Source organism: Cervus canadensis, chromosome 12, assembly GCF_019320065.1.
Source record: "Cervus canadensis isolate Bull #8, Minnesota chromosome 12, ASM1932006v1, whole genome shotgun sequence".
In the NCBI taxonomy this organism is placed as follows: domain Eukaryota; kingdom Metazoa; phylum Chordata; class Mammalia; order Artiodactyla; family Cervidae; genus Cervus; species Cervus canadensis.
In genome coordinates, this window is record NC_057397.1 from 12,459,562 (window position 1) to 12,481,576 (window position 22,015).

The 22,015-nt window shown below is 47.8% G+C and overlaps 1 protein-coding gene across 2 annotated transcripts in view; it reads left to right on the forward strand.

Annotated features, from left to right (window-relative positions):
- Positions 1-22,015, forward strand: part of ZHX2 (zinc fingers and homeoboxes 2) — a 177,198-nt gene that overhangs the window by 127,018 nt on the left and 28,165 nt on the right. Inside the window, exon 3 of one of the 2 annotated variants that reach the window (XM_043483065.1) lies at positions 21,547-21,659. The exons of the other annotated variant lie outside the window; for it this stretch is intronic. The gene's annotated coding sequence lies outside the window, so the exon portion shown is untranslated. The remainder of the gene's footprint in view (positions 1-21,546; positions 21,660-22,015) is intronic. 2 annotated transcript variants of the gene reach the window in all.

The window sequence follows — 22,015 nt, forward strand, 5'->3', positions numbered from 1 at the left end:
CGAAGTACTTTTTTTTTTTAATAAGTCATGTGCTAACTTCAGGCTTTTACTAGCATGAATATGTAATGACATCATGTTTTGAAAACCACCAGATTGAGAAATCAAAGACATTCTCAAAGATGAGAGGATGGCAGTGATGACTAGTCGAGCAGCATCTTTCAATTTATAAAGTACGTCTACAGCCATTTTCTCATTTAATCATAGCGACAACCCTCCGAGGGGAATGGTGTTATCCCGTTTTACAGATGAGAAGACTGGGCTCAGAGGCTTATGGCCCTGCTTGTTAGAAGTCACACAGCTTCTAAGAAATGGAGCTTGACTCCAAAACTGTTTCAGCCATGTTTTCCCTACTAAAACAAAGTAAAACCACTCCTCTGATTCTAAAGATCACAATCTAGGTTGTCATAGAAATTGTTGGAAAAATATAAAACAAAAAATAAAAAATCATGAATACTCTCTCAGCTCATAGACAACCCATGTTAATATCATCTGCATGTTTTTACATGTTTGTGTGTGTTGACACAAAATTGGAATTCTCTTGTGTATACTGATGTGCTCAGTCATGTCCTAATCTTCATGACCCCCTGGAGTGTAGCCCACCAGGCTCCTCTGTCCATGGGATTTCCCAATCCAGAATAGTGGAGTGGGTTGCCAGTTCCTTCTCCAGGGGAGCTTCTCGACCCAGGGATCGAACCCACATCTCTTGCATCTCTTGCATTGGCAGGCGGATTCTTTACCACTGCCCCACCTGTGAAGCCCCATATACTGATATGCAGCTGCAATTTTGGGGGGCCATTTCTTAAAATTAAGGTATAATTTGCATACAGTGATACTCACACTTTTTGATGAACAGTTCTGTGAGTTTTGATAAACCCACATAGTTGAGTAACCATCACCAAAGTCAAGATACAGAACAATCCTATCACCCCCAAAATTCCTTTGTTCCCCTTTAATGCACCCCCTACCCCAGCCCCTGAAAACCACTAGTTTTTCTCTAATTTTCATTTTTTGCAGAGGTCACTTAAATGGCATCATACAATACATTGCAGCTTCATTTTTTCCTTAACATTTTATGAGTATGTTCCCACATCATTATATATTCTCTGAATGTATTAATTTTTTTAATGACTCCCAGGCACTCGCCCTCCTACGTGCTCTTCCACTCAGTACTGCAGCCCCTTGGAGAATAGAAATGAGAGGTAGAAGGTCATGTTGCAAAGAACAAGGGCAGAATGGACCCGCTTAGGCCGTGTCAGCCTTGATAGGAGGAGCCGGCTTTTCTGCCTTCAGGCCAAGGTGGCTGAGTTCCATGCAGGCACACCAAATAATACCACATCCACGATACGTGACAGTGACGTGTATCCCGCTCTGTGCCTTTCAAGCCTTCCCGAGGCATGGCAGCTTCAGATTCTTGGCTTCAGATCCAGAGTTTCCTCAAGGAAATGGAGATAAGAGTTTTCCCCCCACTGGTCCATTGTGAGGATGAAAGGAGATGGTGTGTGTGAAATTGGGAACCACAGTGCCCTTGAGCATAGACTTGGTTTTCCCGTTCCTTCCCCAAATGTCCGGATCCACCTTCCTTTAAAAAGGAGAGATGAGGGCTTCCCTGGTGGCTCAGTGGTAAAGAATCTGCCTGCCAATGCCAGAGACACAGGTTGGATCCCTGATCTGGGAGGATCCCACATGCCACGGAGCAACTGATCCCATGCGCCATGACTATTGAGCCTGTGCTCTTGAACCGGGGAGTCGAAACTACAGAAGCCCACACACCCTAGAGCTGGTGCTCTGCAGCAGGAGAAGCCACCACGATGAGATACCTAGAGAGTAGCCCCTGCTCTCCACAACTAGGGAAAAGCCTGCACAGCAAAAAAGACCCAGCACAGTCAAAAATAAAAAGCAAAATAATTTATTTTAATGGAGAGATGAGTTGATGTTATTATGACAGGTGGTCACCTAGTTGAAGCTGCCTCCCTCCCAACATCAGAAGGATCAAGAACGCATTGAAAGGAAATCAACCCTGAATATTCACTGAAAGGACTGATGCTAAAGCTGAAGTTCCAATACTTTGGCCACATGATGAAAAGAGCCGACTCATTGGAAAAGACCCTGAGGCTGGGAAAGATTGAGGGCAGGAGGAGAAAGGGATGACAGAGGATGAGATGGTTGGATGACATCACTGATGTAATGGACATGAACTTGGGCAAGCTCCAGGAGATGGTGAGGGACGGGAGGCCTGGCATGCTGGCTTGTGGCAGTCCATGGGGTCACGAAGAGTTGGACACAGCTTGGTGACTGAACAACAACAAGCACTTTGGAAAGAATGGTACAACTGTCAGAATCATTTTCCTTTGAGAACAGATACACAGGGGACTTCAGAACCGGCCCTGAACGCGCAGGAGGCCCCCCTCAGTGCAGGATAGGGGCAGGAGCTGGGATGACACTTGTAGCTCTTAGGACTAAAATGGCTCAAGGCCTTTTCTGTCTTCATTTGGGGTGTTGGAGTTCTAGCCATTTCTTCTCCACCCCAGCCCGGCATTTTCTTCTCCCTCCTCCTGGGGGACAACTTAGACTTCTCCCAGCAAAGCAGAGTCAGTATCCTAGAGTGTTGCTATGGAAAGAATGGCAACATCCCTTGCGAATTCATGAAGAAAAAAAAGAAAGAAAAGGAAAAAAGAAAAAAAAGGAAAAAAAGAAAAAAAAAAAATAGGACAAGCAGGATTTTTTTTTTAAGTGTTACAAAACTGGGAGAAAAACTGTTCCACCACTAAATATATCCACTTACCAAATCAGCAGATGTTAGGGTTTATACAGCGTCAGACTCTCAGTCCCGCAGAAGACTCCTGGCAGAGCATTTTCATGGCTGTAGCTCCCACAGAGGCCTGGGAGGCTGCTCGAGATTTCTGGGTTGGTGGCTGGGATCTTCTGTGTTGGCCAAATGGAGGATGTGGCAGTCATTTCCAGGGGTACCTCTCAAAAAACTGGACTCTGTTTTATTTCTTATAAAGACCTTCCTCCAGTTCCACTTGCCCCCTGCCATTTCCTGTATCAGGTCACCCAAGGTTGGACTCCCTTGGGTTCCTTCCAAAAGCCAAATCTTGGAGTCTGAGGTTGAACCCGAGCCCTGCCTTGGACTAGCTCTGGTTCCGGAGCATGTTTTTCTGAGCTCGTCATGAGCATCTGAGCTGCAGTTCCCATGTTGGTAAAACACCTAATTTCAAAATTTTTTTTTAAGTTTAACAATAACACATGAAGCTCCTAGCACAGCGGCCCGCACAGAGCCATTACTAGTGGTGTTGTGTAATGGAGAGAGATTCTCCTGCCTTCTAGTCACATTTTATATCTGCCTCGGGGACTGTTGGGGGCTGCAGAGGGGGCAGGTGAACTTGGGTCTCTCCTCTGCTGATGGAGCCAGCTGGGTGGTCCATGAGGTATGGACCCCACCTCAACCTCAAGCCTTCCTTGGTGTCATGTGGTCATTCTTAAAATTACTTCCTGGCCTCAGATTCCGGATGCAGAGCACCTTCTCACACTCTTGGTTGATATCTTGGGCCCGCCTCTGTTCTGGTTAACTATTGCTGCCTTAAAAGTGAAAGTGTTAGTTGCTTGGTCACGTCCGACTCTTAGCGGACATAGACCGTAGCCCACAGAGCTCTTCTGTCCTTGGGATTCTCCAGGCAAGAATACTGGAATGGGTGGCCGGTCCTTTCTCCAGGGGATCTTCCCAACCCCGGGATTGAACCTGGGTCTCCCGCACTGCAGGTGGATTCCTTACCATCTTAGCCTCCAGGAAAACCTTAAAAATGCACCAAAACTTAGGAGTTTCGATCAGAAATCTATTGTCTCTCACAATTCTGAGTGAGAAGTTCAGAGGGTAGCAGTTATGGCTCATCTCTGCTCCGTGCTATCTGGGGCTTTGGTTCAGAGGACTTGAAGTGATGGGGCTAGAACCGTGGGGGCTGACAGAGCATCTCTCTGTCTCCTCAGGTAGCTTGAGTCTCCTCACAGCATGGTGGCCTGAGGGCAGTCAGAGTGCTCACATGGTGGCCCAGAGCTCCCAGCGGGGGGAAGCAGAAACTTGTCCTCTTCAAGGTCCTGCCCAGAGCTGTCATAGTGTCACTCCTACCACATTTCATTGGGCAGAGCAGTCACAGAGCAGCCCCAGTTCAAGGGAACAGGAACAGGACACCTCCCAGTGTCAATGAGCGTGTGGCCATCTTTAATCTGCCACAGTGCCTGCTTGCATGCTGTCGCCTTAGTCGTTTCTGACGCCTTGCGACCCCATGGACTGCAGCTCGCCGAGCTCATCTGTCCATGGGATTCTCCAGGCAGGAATACTCGAGTGGGCTTCCAGGCCCTCTTCCAGGGGATCTTCCCGACCCAGAGATCCAACCTGCGTCTCTGACGTCTCCTGCATGGGCAGGCGGATTCTTTACCACTAGTACCACCTGGGAAGCCGTGATCTGCCACAGTATCTACCACAAAATCACTGCCTGCCTGCCCTCGAAGGAGAGTCTCGGAAGCTGGTGGTGGCACCTGAGTGCAGAACCAGAAGGCAGGACCCACATCCCTGGTCACAGGTGAAGTTGGAGCTCAGAGAGTGTGCCTTTCAGGGTAGCTGGCTGCTCAGAGGGTTATGTGCAGACTGCTCCTGCTTTGGGTAGGGTACTAACTTCCTAGGGCTGCCTTCACCAAAGTACCACTGATGGGGTGGCTGAAAACAGTAGAAACTTTCTGTCTCCTGGTTGTGGAAAACCAAAGCCATGCTTCTCCTGAAGCCACTAGGGAAGGATCTGTTCCACCCCTATCTCCTAGCTTCTGGTACATATGTGCATGCTAAGTCACTTCAGTCATGTCCAGCTCTTTGCAATCCTATGGACTGTATCCTACCAGGCTCCTCTGTCCATGGGATTCTCCAGGCGAGAATACTGAAGTGGGTGGCCATACCCTCCTCCAGGGGATCTTCTCAACCCAGGGATTGAACCCATGGCTCCTGCCGCGTCTCCTGCATTACAGATGGATTCTTTCTTTACTGCTGAACCATCTGGGAGGTGGAAGGGATGTAAAGAGCCTGCTGGGGGCAGAGGTTTCAGGGAGAAGAGTGTGTGAGTTTTAGTTAGAGCCTCGGGGACCCTGAAAGCTCATCAGACAAGTTGGAATGGGATTCATGGAGCATGGGAACCCAGACTGGTTGTTACTGACATAAGAGACAGAGTGAAATCAGAGATCGGGGGAGATTTGCCTGGCAGAAGGCACAGGCAGACTGGAATAAGGAAGACCGTGGAAGGAAAGATCATCATTCCATTTCAGCAATCTAGATGAGGTGTGATGATGGCTTGGACCAGTGTGTAAACATCTGTGGTGTTACAAACAAATGATAGAGCTTGGATTCAAATTGAAAGAGAGAGACAGACTCATGAGCTAGGGTAACGTGCCTTGGGCACACACAGGACAAGTGACACCGGAGGTAGAAGCCAGCATGGTTTTGTGTCACCAGCATGAGTGACAGGAAGTCTGGTGGCCCTGCAGGCACGGGAGTAAAATGAGGCACTCAGATGATCATCTTGGCTTGCAACAAGTTGGGTTTGCGAACTAGATGTGTCCTAAGTTGCTTTAGTCATGTCTGACCCTGTGTGACCCCAGGGATTGTAGCCCACCAAGCTTCTCTGTCCATGGGATTCTCCAGGCAAGAAAACTGGGATGGGTTGCCATGCCCTTCTCCAGGGGATCTTCCCGACCCAGGGATCAAACCCGCATCTCTTACGTATCTTGCATTGGAAGGTTCCTTACCACTGGCGCCACCTGGGAAGCAAACAAGACACCCTATTATTACTGTTACTGTTTTTGCTATTTCTGCTTTTATTCTCTAATTAACTAGATAGAATACATTGAATACTTTCTATATACCAAGCTGTATTATGCTTTTCTTTGATTGATCATATTATTTGATTCTCACAACAACTGTCTGAGGGATAATTTCAGTTATTATCCCCATGATACAAATGAGAAAACTGAGATATCATTTTCTCTCTGAAATGCTCTGTCCCTCGAACAAGATGTTATTTTAACATTTTTCATTTTAATACCACTCATGACACTGAGCTTTCAATTTTTAAAAATTTCTTCCCCTGTGAGCGTGCTGATAATTTCATCAAGCAATGCTCAGTGACCATTCTGACCCATTCAATCAGCTGAGAAATAACCCCATTTCTCATTTGTATATAGGGTTTTGCTTCTTGATATTCATCAGCATGTTTTTAATATTTTGACCAAACTCCCACCGCCAGGGTCATAGCATGTTGGAGCCTCATGAATGTCAGCTGGAAATTCCTCTGGAAAAGGACAAAAAGAAATCTCAAAAACAGGCCCATCATATGTGAAAAAAAAATCCACTAAGTATATTGTTTCCTGTCCTTTATACCCATAACACACACTCTTTCTCACACAGATTTATGGAGTACAGCAGTTGCCATAAAGATCTAACTAACAAAGAAGCTATGGATGCCACAGAGTTGGCTATAATTAATTAATGTTGTATCCCACCAAAAAAAAAAAAAAGGCAAGAGAAAGATCAGGGTTGGGTTCAAACGTCAATTCGGGAGACCGGCTCAGCACTGTACCACCTGTTGGCACAACAGGAAGGGAACAGCAGAGAGCTGGTGTGAGGAAGGTTCTGAGACAATCACTGAAGGAAATCTCAGCCCCAGGGGCCTCGTGGGAGAATAGAGGCTATAGCATTTCGGCTCTGCCTCCTCAGAATTAAGAACTCCTGAGCAATGACACAGGTACCAGTGTTCCGTGAACCGTAATGCATGTTCCGGACCTGAAGGATGTTGATTCCCAGCAGCATCGTTACTGTTATTATCATTGATGCGAAGAGGAGGGGCTGGGCTGTTGGCAAAAAGGGACACACACAGATTGGTAATTTTCTACCAAAGAGCAGCAGCTTGCAAAATTGCTCAGAAAATGTGAAAGGGGACTTCTGGAAGAGTAGGGAACCCTACAGATTCTTTCCCAAGCTTTAACTGTTTAGAAAAATCATACTTTTCTAGAGCCCCTCCACCCAGGACTGACTTGGTAAGAATTCTGCCTCCATGGTGAAAGTGAAAGTCGCTCACTCATGTCTGACTCTTTGTTCCCATGGACTACACGGTCCATGAAATTCTCCAGGTCAGAATACTGGAGTGGGTAGCTGTTCCCTTCCCCAGGATCTTCCCAACCCAGGAATCGAACCAGAGTCTCCTGCACTGCAGGCGGATTCCTTACCAGCTGAGCTACCAGGGAAGCCCATGGTAGTGATCCCAAAAGGGACTCTGCCTTCCAACTTTCCCTCTGCATCCCAGACATGTTGAGGGTGGGGAAACTCCGGACATGGCCAGCCTTGTGTGCTGGGAGAAGGAGAGGGAGCGGGCAAGCGGCCCCCCTGCTCATCCCCCACCCCCACCCCTGCCCAGTCCTTGGTCTGTTCAGCCAAGACATCACATCGGCAAAGCCAACCAGAATCCTCACCCTTTCAACCCAAAGCTGGTCCTCACCTCACCTCAGAGGTGTCCCAGGTCCAGGTGGGGCAGCCCTCGCCCGTGGCTGCCAGAGGCCACTTGTCCAAAGCCTCCCCAGTCCATGTACCCTTCAAGGAGCATGGGTACCTCTCTAAGCCTCAGTTTCCCCATTTGTAGAATGAGTGGGGCTGGACAAGCTCAGATTCAGGTTTGCAGCCTGTGGACCCTAGTTACCCTGAAATACTGGCTTTTACCCTGCCTGGCTGAAGCTGTTTAATTGTGTTGGGGTGCAGTCATGCAAGGGGCTCTGTGCCGGCCCCCCCAGGAGCCAAGCGTATTTCTGTAGGAGCTCTGTGCTGCTGGCCACAGGGAAGGGGCTGAAGCTTGTGCCTTGGGCCAGAGAGGAACCTGCCATTGTGTAGTGGCCTGCCACAAGACATGAATCCCTTATGTGACCTTTTAAAAAAATTAATTAATTTTTTAAAATGTATTGCCTGTGCTGGGTCTTAGATTCTGCATGCGGGCTTTCTCTAGTTGCGGCGAGCAGGGGCTACTCTGCTGCGGTGTGCAGGCTTCTGTCTGTGGTGCCTTCTCGTGTTGCAGAGCATGGGCTCCAGGCGCACAGACTTCAGTAGTTGTGGTGCACGAACTTAGTTGCTCCGAGACATGTAGGGACCCTCTCAGACCAGGGATCAAACCCATGTCCTCTCCATCGCTAGGCAGATTCTTAACCACTAGACCACCAGGGAGGTCCCCCTTACATGGCCTTGCAACGCAAGAAGGCAGGATGTGGGGGAGGGAGGGGGAAGGGAGGGGCAGAGAAAGGGGACAGAAGGGGGAGGGGAGAAGGCAGGTAGCCCCCTCTGTGCCCGTCATCTCATGTGACCTTCCCCACAGCCCTGGGAAGCGAGAAGGGAAATACAGTTGGGGCGCCTTCATGACAGTTTGGCTTTAACACACTCACAGTAGGGATGAGGTCCTCTGCCTCCAGGAGCAAGTGTTCTGAACATGGGGTGCAGCTGAGGGTGCAGGCCAAACATGCACCCTGTCATCACTCGCTTAGAGCAGTTCCATCAGCATCACCTGGGAGCTTTGAAACACACTGAGGCTTGGTCCCCGTCCCAAGATTCTCAGGTCATCGCCCTGGGGGTTTAGGCTGAGCATCAGGGTATGTGGGCAGATGTGACTTGTGATTTTACAAGATCTTTCTGGAGGATGAGTTGAGGAGGGTAGGGCATGAATGGGACTAGCTAGGCGACCAAGGAGGAGGCGATCACAGGGGCCCAGACGAGAGGTGATGGGACTGGGGTCAGGGTGGTGGCCATGGAAGATAACGGAGGAAGGGGGGTCAGGAGCCTGATATGGAGGGAGAGCAAACAGGCCGTGCTGGTGTGAGTCTGTGCACGCTCACGTGTGTTTCTCTAAAGGCGATCGTTTCAGAAGCTGAAGCAGAGAACATCGTCCTAACTGGGACAATTTTATGGAAACTGAAGGTAGCAGATCCTGGCCTTGTGGATCAGAGCCCCAGAGGCTGTGGTCTCCAGCTCATTACTCATTCCCAAGGCAGCAGCCAGCTTCTCGTTCCCCAGGCCCCCCAGTGGAAGAGGGGGCCTCTAACTTCTGTCTGGAAATGGAGCAGCTCACCAAAGGGGAGGTCAGGAGTGAGAGGAAAGTCACAGGCTACAAACCTAGCTCAGCTGGCCCACTGCAGGGTCGTCCCATGGATGCTGTAACCAATGACCACAAAACATCACTAGAGGTCAGAAGCCGACAGTCAGATCCGCAGGGCTAAAGTCGAGGTGTTGGCAGGGCTGATTTCTTCTGCAGTCGTTCTTGTTCAGTTGCTAAGTTGTGTCTGACTCTTTGCTAAGTCTTCTGCTGATTCTCCCTGGTGGCTCAGTGGTGAAGAATCTGCCTGCAGTGCAAGAGCCCTGAGTTCAATCCCTGGGTCAGGAAGACCCCCTGGAGGAGGGCATGGCAACCCAGTCCAGCATTCCTGCCTGGAGAATCCCATGGACAGAGGAGCCTGGCGGGCTACAGTCCTTGTCTCAAAGCATCAGATAGGACTGAGCGACTAATGCTTCTGCTAAGTCGTATCCAACTCTGCTTCTGCAGGCTCCTTGCCTTTTTCAGCGTCTAGTAGCTGCCTGCATTCCTTGGCTTGTGGTGCCTCCTTCCATCTTCAAAGTGTATCACTCCAATCTCTGCTTCCATCCCCACATCATCCTCTCCTCATCTGTAGTCAGATCTCTCTCTGCCTCCCTCTGTAAGAACACTTGTGATTATATTTAGGGTCCACTTAGATGATCTAGGATAATCTCTCCACTTCACTGTCCTTAATCACTTCATCAAAGTCCCTTTTGCCATGGAAGGTCACATTCCCAGGTTCTAGGGCTTAGGACCTGGATATCTTTGAGGACTACCATATTCAGCCTATGATATCCTTGGCTCCTGGGCAAAGAGATGCAGAAATACAGCCCCTGGATGTGGCTTTAATCTGTGTGATTTTGTCTGGGATCTAACCGGCATGGATGAATGGCTTTGTGAAGGACATTCTATCAGAGAATATGAGTAAACCTTCAGCCTTTATTCCAGGCTTTGAGATGAAGGGAAGTCTCTTCAAGGTAGAGATGAAAGAGGTTCAAGAGAAAGCTCTGGGTTTGGGGATGCAAAGGATGAACTGGAGGGAGGGGGTCGGGGACAGAATGGAGAAAGGAATCTGACAGACAGAATCTAAGCGTCTGCTGAAAAGCCTTGTCTCGCCCTGATCCGTGTCTGGGGAACAGAAAAATCTCACTTCTCTCCCAGCTTCGAGAAGATGAAGTGTGCACAAATCACCCACAGGAGCGAAATGAAAAGGTTACACCGGGAATTGTCGATATGATAAATCCCTGTGGTCTCACAGCCTCTCTAAACGTTTTGATAGCAGAATGTGATGGATCATGAATCAGAGTAGGCCCATCTTAAACACCTGATACCGCCTTATTTATGTATGTATGTGACACGTAAAACCAGAATTGATTCCTTTTTCTTTCTGTCTCAGGGATATTTTTTTTTCCTCTTTCAGAAATGCATCACTCTTTCCCCGGCCCTGGTTTTCTGTGTTCGTGGGTGTGTGTGCCTATATGTGGAGGTGGCTGTTAGGATTCTTTCTACCCAGAAAAAGGATCATCTGTCTTGAAGATGATGATAGTACCAGGAATTAACTGCAAAACTAATGAAGCCACTTTGTTTCAAAATATGTCTGAATCTTGTTGCCTTCTTTGTTTTTTGTTGTTGTTTTGTTTTGTTTTTTTAACAAGATTATTGCTCCAAGAAAGAGGGAGTAAAGATGGTACAATGTGAGAGATTTGCCATATGAAACCCAGGCAGACACAGGGACTATTTCCCAATTGTCCTGGCTTGGATCTACAGTCATAAGCTACTTCAAGCCCCTCCATGGGATCAAATTAAACTTGCTTTGTCATATGCTTTCTTCAACACTAATTTCTGCTTTATGATTCGTTACAGTCGTAAGTGTTGTATGGAGCCTCATTTCCCATCCAAGTCTGGTCTAATTCCAAAGCTAGTGGACTTACCCACTCTGCTTAACTGGTGTCTTTAGGACCAGCTCAGCTCAAAACACCTTGATCCTACCATGGCTTTGAGGACAGATAGCCACCCAGCAGAACCCATCACCCCAACACAACCACCTCTGGGAGAAACTTCACCTACCTGCCCAGTCAGAAAGGCCATGAGATTCAGGGTCCTCTCACCACACTCACATCACGTCGCTTCCCAAAGCTAGTGGTTGGCCTTGCCTTGGGGCCGGCTCAGGTCACCTCTAAGAGCCTCTCAACCCCAGTGCCGTGTGACACTTGTCGATTCTGGTTTTTCTCCTTTAGCTTCTCTTGCTAGAAGCAAAGAATGGCATTTGGGTGCAAAGTCTTTATTTATAAGCCATCAAGACAGTGCTTCATTTTAACTTTAAAAAACTGTAATGCTGTAGTTTTGTTTTTTAATCCAGTCTATAAAAGGTACTCCTTAGGATTAAAGTATCTCTCTAGACTCACAGGTGACTTTTCCTTCCCCCTGTTTGGAGATGTTTGGAGCTCTCATCTCATGTTCATCTACCCCTGAATGGTCCCAGGTAGGGAAAAGTAAAACATTTTACTATTTACAAAACCATATATTGGCAAGTGAAAAGTTGTACTTTTCAATAAAACTTTTAAAGTTCTTTCCAAAAGAAGTATTTTGAGGGAGAATATGATTTTTAAATTAGAATAGTTTGAAAATTACTTTGCAGAGAACATCGAATGCTGTGGTTAGTCGGCGAGTCTTTGCCTCAGTTTTCACTGATATTTGTTATTGTGTTGAGGTTATCCATGCTTGATATGAAGATCTCAGCTTACATGTCCTCTCCTCAAAGAGGCTTTCCCTGAATATCTAATTGAACGTAGGTCTTGGGAATTCCCTGGTGGCACAGGGTTAGGACTCCACACCCTCACTGCCAAAGGCCAGGGTTCAATCCCTGATCAGGGAACTAAAATCCCACAAGTTGCATGGATCGAACAGCCAAAAAAAGAAAAAAAGGGAAAGAATGAAAGTAGGTCTTAAATCACCGTCACATCATTTCTAAGAGCTTTTTGTAGAGTACTTGGGCTTAGTCACTCAGTTTGACTCTTTGTGACCCCATGGACTGTAGCCCACCAGTCTCCTATATCCATGGAGATTCTCCAGGCAAGAATACTGGAGTGGGTGGCCATGCCCTCTTCCAAGGGATCTTCCCAATCCAGGCAATTTACCACTATCTGTAAGTTCTTTGTTTTCTGATTTCCCCTCCCTAGATCATGGGCACCTTGAAAGCAGGAATCTTATGTCTTCCTTCCTTCCTATCAAAGCAGTATCTGGCATAGAGCAGGCACTCAAGGAGGAATGAATGAACGAATGCTTGAGCTGTGTTTTCTTTTCTGAGGTCCCATGTTTCTGCTTTCAAAAAATCAGTCTTCTGCTGTATTTCCCTTTTAAAATATTGTAGGAAGGAATGGGGCACTGAGGTAGGATTGGGTGGCAGAAAGCGCCTCTCACAACCAGCTCTGAATACTCCCAGGGAGGTCTGAAGGTAAGGATGACATGGTCAGATTCAGGTTTAGAAACATGACATTCAATCATGGCATCAATTGTGACGTAGGCAACAGCAAGAAATCTGTTTCCAAAAATAAATATTGACGTTCGGGATGTGGTACGATTAGCAAGGATTCAAGGTTAGCACTATGTGAATGTCACTCCCACTAACATCCTGAGATTCTTTCTCAAGGGAAGGCAAATGGTGTGGCAAGAATGAGAGCCCCCATGACAAGAATGAGAGCATGTTGCAAACGGGCACGCCACCCAGCATGTCAGCCATGGCAGGGAAGGCTAAGGATTGCTGTTTTATTTTTGTTTTAATCTTTATTGAATTCATTACAATATTGCTTTTGTTTTATGTTTTGGCTTTTTGGCCACAAGGCATATGGTGTCTTAGCTCCCTCACCAAGGATCAAACCCATATCCCCTGTGTTGGAAGGCAAAGTCTTAACCACTGGACTGCCAGGGAAGTCCCAGCATTGCTGTCTTAGAAAAAGTGGGGACTTACCCTGGTGGTCCAGTGGTTAAGAATTCACCTTGCAGTGTAGCGGACATGGGTTTGATCCCTGGTCGGAGAAGTAAGATCCTGCACGCTGCAGAGGAACTAAACCCACACACCTCAACTACTGAACCCACACGCCGTAATGAAAGATCCCACATAACACAACTAAGAGCCAACACAGCCAAATAAATATTTTTTTAAAAAAAAGAAAGAAATGGTGGCAGTGAGGAGGTTGGCCTGAAACTGCATCTGTTGGGACCTTTTCAGTTATAGGTGCCAGATAAAGTCCCATCAGAGTGGCGTCAGCAAACTGGCTTGTGGGAAGGTCCCTGCGTGCATCAGATCCAGGCATGGCAGCATGCAGAGGGATGCAATCATGACTCTGCATCTCAACTCAGCTGGTTCCGACCAGCTCCACTTGGGTCATGAGCCCACCCCTTAATCACTCACTCTCGCTGAAGAACGTGATGCAGTGAGTGGTCAGGACCAAGTCACATGCCCACCGTTGGAGGATCCACAGGGGCCAAGAGTGGGTGGGAGCCTTTCTCTAGAAAGAAGTGGACTGCCACGGTCAGCGGAGTAAGGAAGGCATGCCGGACAGCCAGGCACTGCCTGGCACAATCAGGTGAAGCCAAGGTCAGACCATGATGTAGGGAGTCATTGCAGCTGCAGGGAGAAGCCAGGAGGAGGACTCCTCCTGGAGCAGAGGAATGAAGGATGGGAAGCCATTAAGGAAGCAGAGTTGGGAGGGCCTGGTGCGTGATCAGCCATGGGGTGGGAAGGGGAGTAGAGGTGCAAAAGGAATCTGGGTTTCTAACTCGAATGACTGAGATCATGATGCATTTATTTGGAATGAGGAGTGTTACAAAAAGATCAAATTGGGAGACTGGTGAGGAGCTTGGTGCTAGATGAGTTCAATCCTGAAGCACCCATGAGACTCCAGGTGATGATCAGAGATGCATAGAATCCACACTTGGAAGAGGTTCTAAGACCATTCAGTCCAGCCTCTGCCAAATTTCCCCTTCAGATCCACCTTCCAAATGGGGATAACTGAGCAGTCTGTTTCCAACCGAATGGGACTGGGTCATCCACTTTTTTGAATTCATGTATTATTTTTCTTGGTTTTCATGAATCATCTTAGCTTGTTTAAAAAATCAAGTTTCAGTGGACAGTGGCTGGTTACAAGTCTGGGTTTTCATCCTTGCTGTCAGCCAGAGGTGGGGAAGGGAGGTCTGAGGCTCCGCAGCGAGGAGAGGGGCTAGAAAGGCTGGGTTCCTAGATGTCTGTCTGCAAGGGTGAGTGTGGAGCTCTGGGATGGATGAGATCACACCAAAGAGGATGGAGAGGAGAGGGATGAGGAGGAGCCCGGGGCATGGAGGTGACAGTGGAAAATGGAAAAAGCAGCAAAGCAGGAGCTGCTGGGAGGAGATCCAAGGGCACCACCCAGGAGAGCCAAAGGGAGGCAATGTGAGGAAGGCGGTTTGCCCCACAGAGTCAGTGATGTGGGATATATTTGGTGTTTTAAAAGAAAAGCATTGACAGAGCAAGGAGGACGGAATGTGCAGAGGTGAGGGATGAACAGGGCAGTAACAGGAGGGATAAGCTGCAGTCATCTCAAACTTCCTTTGAGACATTTTTTTTGATAGTTACATGATATTAACAACAGGTACCTTCCCTGAGTTGCAAGCTCAGAGCTCATCATATTGGAGACACAGAGGCAAACACTGTGCACAGACTTTGTTGTTGTTATTCAGTCACTCAGTCGTGTCTGACTCTCTCTGACCTCATGGACTGCAGCACACCAGGCTTCCCTGTCCTTCACTATTTGCGGGAGTTTGCTCAAACTCATGTCCATTGAGTCGGTGATGCCATCAAACCATCTCATCCTGTATTTCTCCCTTCTCCCCCGACTGCTCACTCTCACTGGGTACCCTCATCACCCTTCGACGTGGGTACCATTTTCATCCCCAGATTAGATAGAAAGGCTGAGGCTTCAGAGGAATGGTGTGACTTGTCCAGACCCACACACCAATCAGTGGTGGCCCCAGACCCAGAAAGCCAGTCTCTTGCACTGGGGAGTCTCTCTGCCCCAGGAAGCAAGAGTTAGCATAATACTGGGTAGGTGATGGTGGAATTGAGCACCTTTGAGAACTTTGCTGTTGCTTACCACATTTGTCTTGCTTTGTCTACTTTTTTAGGGAAATGGCAAGCTGAAGTGATCATAACCCAAAGGGAGGGGATCCAGTGAAGGGAGATAAGAGTGGAGGGTGCCAATGAGTGCTAGGCTGGAGTCCCTGGGGAGCAGACGGCAGGCCTGGGGGTCAGCTGGAGGTGTTACCTTATAACAGGGAGACCCGCTACCCACTCTGAGGTAGAGAGAAGAGAGATGAGTGTGGAGATGGGGAAGAAAGTGATCATGATCTTCTCGGCAAGATAGAAAGCAAAATCTTCTCACACAGGCAAAGTTGGGAGAACTAAAAAGACTGCACAGTTGCCATAGAAATTTCTATCTGCGTGAACAAAAGATGAGTAAAGAGATGATGCAGCAGCATGACTCAGGTGAGGTGAACTGGTGTAAACACACAACCCCTGGCACGGGGGTTGGCAGCTGAGAGGAGCTGTAGGGGAAAGAATGCCCTGAGGGGGCAACCGAGGGAGGGGCAGGGGCAGAAGGGTACCTGTGAACCTCACTCTGCCAAGTCCCTCACCACTGATGGAAGCGATTAAAGCTAGCTCACTGGCTAAAGTCACCCTTCTAGGTACCCAGACAGAGTCAGCGTTAAAGGGTCTCTTTCAGTCCAATCTGCGGTGGAGGTGGAAGTTCACCCATTTCACAGTTGCAGAACTGAGGTTGGCCAAGGGAAATGAGCGTGCTGCAGTTGGCATTATCCAGGCCGCCTGTGGGTTTGGGGCCTTGGGCGGTGGGCATCCCGGCTGTGGCCAGAGCAGGGCAGACTCCTATGAGTAAGTGGCAGAACCAGGATTCAAATCAGAAGCCTGGTTCCAGCCCGTGGCCCCTTCCCCTCACCTAGTGAAGAGCCGAGGGAGTCTGAGCTTGGAAATTCATTGCTTTGAGTAACAAGTAAAGTCTGGGCCCCAGGCTCACACGGGGCTGATAATGGATCTGGCTTCTTTGTCTCTGAAGACTCACTCCCCCGCCTCGAGTCCCCACTCCTACCACTGCTAGTAGGACACCAGCCTCCTCTCAGCATCACCCAAAGACATGGTGACGCTCATGTCACGATTTTGTCTACAGCCTTACCGCCCTGAACACACTGGGTCTCCTCTCTAATGTCACTGTTTCATTTCAGGAGCTTCATTTCATCCATGGAAATATTTTGGCTGCAGGAGACCTTGCAGGCCCTTCTTCCTATAAGACAGTGTCTCAGTGTAGCGAGTTGAGAAAGACATTACAATTCAATCAAAAATCTTACTCCTTTGAACACCCCCAGTGGGGAAGATCCACTCGAAACTTGTGAGAAACCTCATTTATAGACTCAGTGTCAGGAAATATAATAACTAACCATTAGCAGCTGTGTGTTACTGGGACCCAGCAATGAGTGCAGAGCCAAGGGTGATCTGGGCTCCACCCTCCTCAGCCAGCAAGCTAACCTCTCTGAGCCTCAGTTTCCTCATCTGTGAAATGGAGAGCATTACTGTCTATTGATGTTGTGGGAATAATGAAGATTTTACATGTAAATGGCATCTTGTTACTACGTTATCCACCTACACTTAACCAGATCAGCAAACCCTTCTTTAAAAAAAAAAAAGAGAGAAACTGAACAATAAAAGTTAAGCACAAACACAGCTAATGGGAAGTAGCTCCTTAAAACTCACCTCTCCAGCCACGACTCTGCTACTGCCCACGCTGTTGATTCTAAGGATGTCTTACACTCCATTATCCAGTGCCAGCATCCTTTTCTCTTCCAGCATCATTACTTTCTACAATTCTTCCCCTATTTTTGTGTTGTCCTCCAAACTGTCATTTCCCAGGGGAGCTTGCTAATTCATGCTAGTCCAGCACAGAACACAGCAAGGAACATTTCCCATCTTCACAGTGCAGGGTTGGCTTGGGCCCAACCACTTCTGAATCAGGAGAGGCCACTGATGCCATCAAACCTGGCTGATTGCTAGAAATGCAGATTCTTGGGCCTTCTCCTGGATGCTTGAGTTTAATAAGTCTGGACTGGGGCTCTGGACAAAGCACCCCAGATGGTATCTGATGGTTAGGGAGCCACCCCATAGGCCCACACCCAGAATTCAAGTTTAGATTTAAAGTTAAGCTGGGGAGAAATCAGTAAAGGTCAAGAATTAACCTAGGGTCACCAGTGACATTTCAAAAGCCTCTCCCGTTTAACAGATGAGACAAATGGAGGCAAGGATGGAGACAGATGAGGAGGGAGCTGGGAGCTTAGAGCAAAACCCAAGATCCCAGCATCCCATTCCTTTCTCCACCCACGCGCCCCCACCCCCCACCACCATCACCACCACAACATACATTCCCATCAGATTTCCTTCTCCTGGGGTGCGGTGCTGCAAGGAGAGTGTTGTGACTTTAAGACATAAAGGAACAATCACACACACAGACACAAAAGATTTACCCTTGATGAACTGCAGTGGAAGCTGCTAACAGCTCTGTCAGAAGACCCAGCAAAGCTAAAAGCATCCTTCTGGGCTTTGATGTCCTGACAAGATGCTTCCTTTGAAAGCTCAGAGACAGTCCTGTAATTTCCTCTGACAGCCCTGGTGAAAGTTCTGAAATAAGAAGTGGCGTCCTGCCAGAGCCCGAAGGTGTGATTCCTTGAGAGCGGCACGTGTGTCCTCCCTGAAAGGCCCAGGCTCCTCCACTCACCTCGGGCTGGAGACCTCTGTGGCCTGACTCTTCACCTGCCCCAGTGCCTCCCCTAGGGAGCTCAAGGCCCGGACATTTCCCTCATCTGACGGCTAGGCTGCATGCCAGCCACCTTGCAAAGAGTTTCCAGGGACTGATCTGACAGTATGACCCATTTTTCCTCCCCTGAGGGCCCCAGGTCACTCATAGGGAAAGGTCAGGAAATACTAATTCCCTGTGTCTGGAAATGAGCAGGGTGATGGGGAGGAGGGAGACCGAGGGGGTGCCAGTGGGAAGGTGCTCACCTGGAGAGGCTGACAGAGCCTTCTGCTCCAGGTTCCACACATGCAGTGTCAGCCTTACCTGGGAGCTTGTTAGCAAGGCAGAGTGTCAGTCCCGCCCCAGACTTCCTGAATCTGTATTTTAACAAGATCTCCAGGTGATTTGTCTGCAGCAAAGAGCTGTATCCCAACTCTGCTGCTCTAGGCTGTGTGATTATGGCCACTCCCCTTAACCTCTCTGAGCTTCAGTGTCTACACAGGGTTCCAGAGAAATGAAACACACAGCACTCGGCTCATACTAAGCCTTCAGTGAATATTCACCATCATTGTTATCGAGAAAATGATTAAGGGAGAATCCATTGTGCCATATTTAAACCCAAATCATCCAGCCACTCCTTGGTGGAGAAGGAAGTCCAAAATGAGTGAGAGAAAGTCCGGACAGAAAGTAAGGAGCCCTCAACATCTACGTAAGGAACAAGCTTAAAGGCTGGAGGAAGGGGTGTCTCTTAGCAGACTTTACTCTGACTATTGAACTTGGGCTAGTAAAGATGATGCCTGATGCTTAGCCTGGGGGTTCTTACCCTCATTAATGTGCCTACCCTCATTAATGTTTCCCTGCCATCCCCACCCCTCAAACTTATCTCCCAGCCCCTGCTGCTTCCATGATCCTGCCTAAAAGGCCTCACCACTCCTTCACCAGCAGAATGAAACCCCGCCTCTTCAGCATGGCATTCAATGGCAGCATGCCATTCACAATTTTGCCGAAGCTGACTTATCAGGTGCCTCGAGGCTGCCATCACACCTGCCCTTTAGTTTCAGTCCTTTTCATTCCTCTGATGTTTCCTTCTGACTGCATCCTCTGCTTGGGAGTACTGTGTTCCTCTGATCAGAATCATTACCCTTCTCTGTGCCTGGCAGGATCCAACTCTGCCTTTGGAGCCCTGCCTCAGATTCCCAAGGCAACAGAAATAAAAGAAAAACTAAACAAATGGGACCTAATCAAACTTGTAAGTTTTTGCACAGCAGAAGAAACTATAAAATGAAAAGATACCTGCAGAATGGGAGAAAACATTTCCAAGTGATGCCACCAGCAAAGGCTTAATTTCCAAAATATACGAACAACTCATACAACTAAATATCAAGAAAACAAAACTAACCAAAACATGGGAAGAAAACCTATATAGACATTTCTTCAAAAAAGACATACAGATGGACATCAGGCACATGAAAAGATGTTCAACATCATTAATTAGAAATGCAAATCAAAACTACAATGAGATAGCACTTCACACCGGCCAGAATCATTAAAAAGTATACAGACAACAAATATTGGAGAGGGTATAAAAAAACAGGAACCTTCCAATACTAGTGCAGCCACTGTGGAAAGTGTGGTGATTCCTCACAAAGCTAAAAATATAGTTCCCATATAATCCAGCAACCCCACTCCTGGGCGTATAGCTGAAGAAAACTATGAAAAGATATATGCACCCCAGTGTTCATAGCAGCACTATTTATAATACCAAGACTTGGAAACAATGTAAATGTCCACCAACAGATGAATAAAGATGTGGTGCCTATATACATTGGATTTCTACCCAGCCAAACAAAAAAAGAATGAAATAATGCCATTTGCAGCAACATGGACAGACCTAGAGATTGTCATACTGAGTGATGTAAGTCAAAAGAGAAAGACAAATACCCTATGATATCACTTATATGTGAAATCTAAAATATGACACAAATGAACTTATCTATGAGACAAAAACATAATCAGGGACATAGAGAACAGACTGGTTTGTGCCAAGGGAGAGGGGGTTAAGGGAGGAGTGAATTAGGAGTATGGGATTAGCAGATGCAAATTATAATATAGAATGGATAACAGCAAGGTCTTACTGTATCACACAGGGATATACAATATAGCACAGAACTATATTCAATATCCTGTGACAAACCATAATGGAAAAGAATGTGAAAAAGAATGTATGTGTGTGTATATATATATATATATATATATGTGTGTGTGTGTGTGTATATATATATATGTATATATATATATGTAAAGTAGCATTGTAAATCAACTATACTCCAACAAAGTAAAATTTAAAAATCTCAGACCTCCCCACTCCCCGCTGCCCCCATCTTCGCTGCCTGACTTTTCTCCATCATGCTTTTCAGCGTCAGCTTCTGCCCGCTCATTTCATGAACGTGAGCTCCTCAAGAGCAGAGACTCCTGTCTGCTCGCTCCTGCATCCTCGGCACCCACAGTGCCTGACGTAGGCTCTTGGGCAGGATGCGACGACTGCATACATAAGTCATTGTGTGCCATCGAGGGGTGTTCAGACGGCCCTGCCCTGCTAAGTTGGGAAGAGCTGAATTATTCCCCATCCCCAGATTCATATGTTGGAATCCAAACCTTCAGAATGTGGCTATGTTTGGAGATAGGTTTTTTAAAGGGGAGTGTGTGTGTGTGTTCAGTCATGTCTGATTCTTTGCAACCCCATGGACTGTAGCCCAGCAGGCTCACTTAAGTCACCTTAAATGAAGTCCGCAGTGGGGGCCATAGTCCAATCTGACTGGTGTCTTCATAAGAAGAGGAGATTAGGAGACAGGTGCACGTGGAAGGGAGACCGCGGGAGGGGACAGCGAGAAGCGGGCCATCTGCAACCAAGGGGAGAGGCTTCAGAAGACAGTAACTCTGCAGACACCTTGGTCCTGGACTTCCAGCCTCCAGAACCAAGAGAAATCAACTTCTGTGGTTTAAGCCCTACTATCTGTGTAATTTGTCATGGCAGCCTGAGCTGACTACTACACCAGCTGTGAACTCCTTGAGGACAAGAACCCATGGTTTCTTCATCATTGTATGCTCCATATCCACAAGGTTCTAGTCCAAACCCATACTCAGTTAACAGGGCTCTAATCAAATTGCACTCCCCTCGCAACAGAAAGATGATGATGGAAGAAGCTCTGAGCAGTGAAGGGAGAGCCCTGCATAGACAGCCAGAAGCGAGTTCTCCGTAACTGTCTACACAGGCCGGCCATTTTCCTTACATCTTATCTATTTCAAGGTGGTGTCGTCTCTCACTTGCTGTTGGGTTTCCTTGTGGGGTGTGATAAATGCCACGGTGGAGAAAAGGAAAATCCAGTCAATGGCAAAAACAGACAGAGGAGGCAGGAGTCTGTCCTCGGTGGTAGGGCTCCCCTTCCATGTAACAGGCATGTGTGATGCTCTTAGCAGTCATGTGAGGGGTGGGATTCAAGACAGAAAGAGGCACGATGGAGAAGTCCCAGAGGAAGGCCACTTCTCACCTCTCCTCTCCTTCTGGGCTCCAGGATCTTAAGATGTTTTGATCTGCTTGGGTCACCCCTCCAAGGGCAGCAGTTGCCTCTGAGGCTCCCCCTGCCAACCCCGGGGACCACTCAGTGCTGCTTTGGAGTCTTTGCAGGTTGGTATACAACTCGCCTGTGCCCAGTTCAGATCCGCTGGGAAGCTGGTCCAGAGCAAGGCCCGTGGCATGGAGCCAGTCTGTTGTCATACTCAGCACCCACCACAGAAGGGACTGTGTTGGAGTTTTGATGTGCATTTTAAATACGCATGCTAAGCAGAAATTTTGGTTCATTTGACTTGTTAATTCTTCTCTTATGATGCTCACACGGAAGACAGTACTTCTGACACCTCTGGTTAACAAATGTGTGAGCCACCTCCCACCCCCACCCCCACCCCCGCCAAGTAATTCTCTGTGACATCAGTTGGTGTCCTATAATTTAACTCAGTTCTGACACTGTCTACCTGGAGATAATG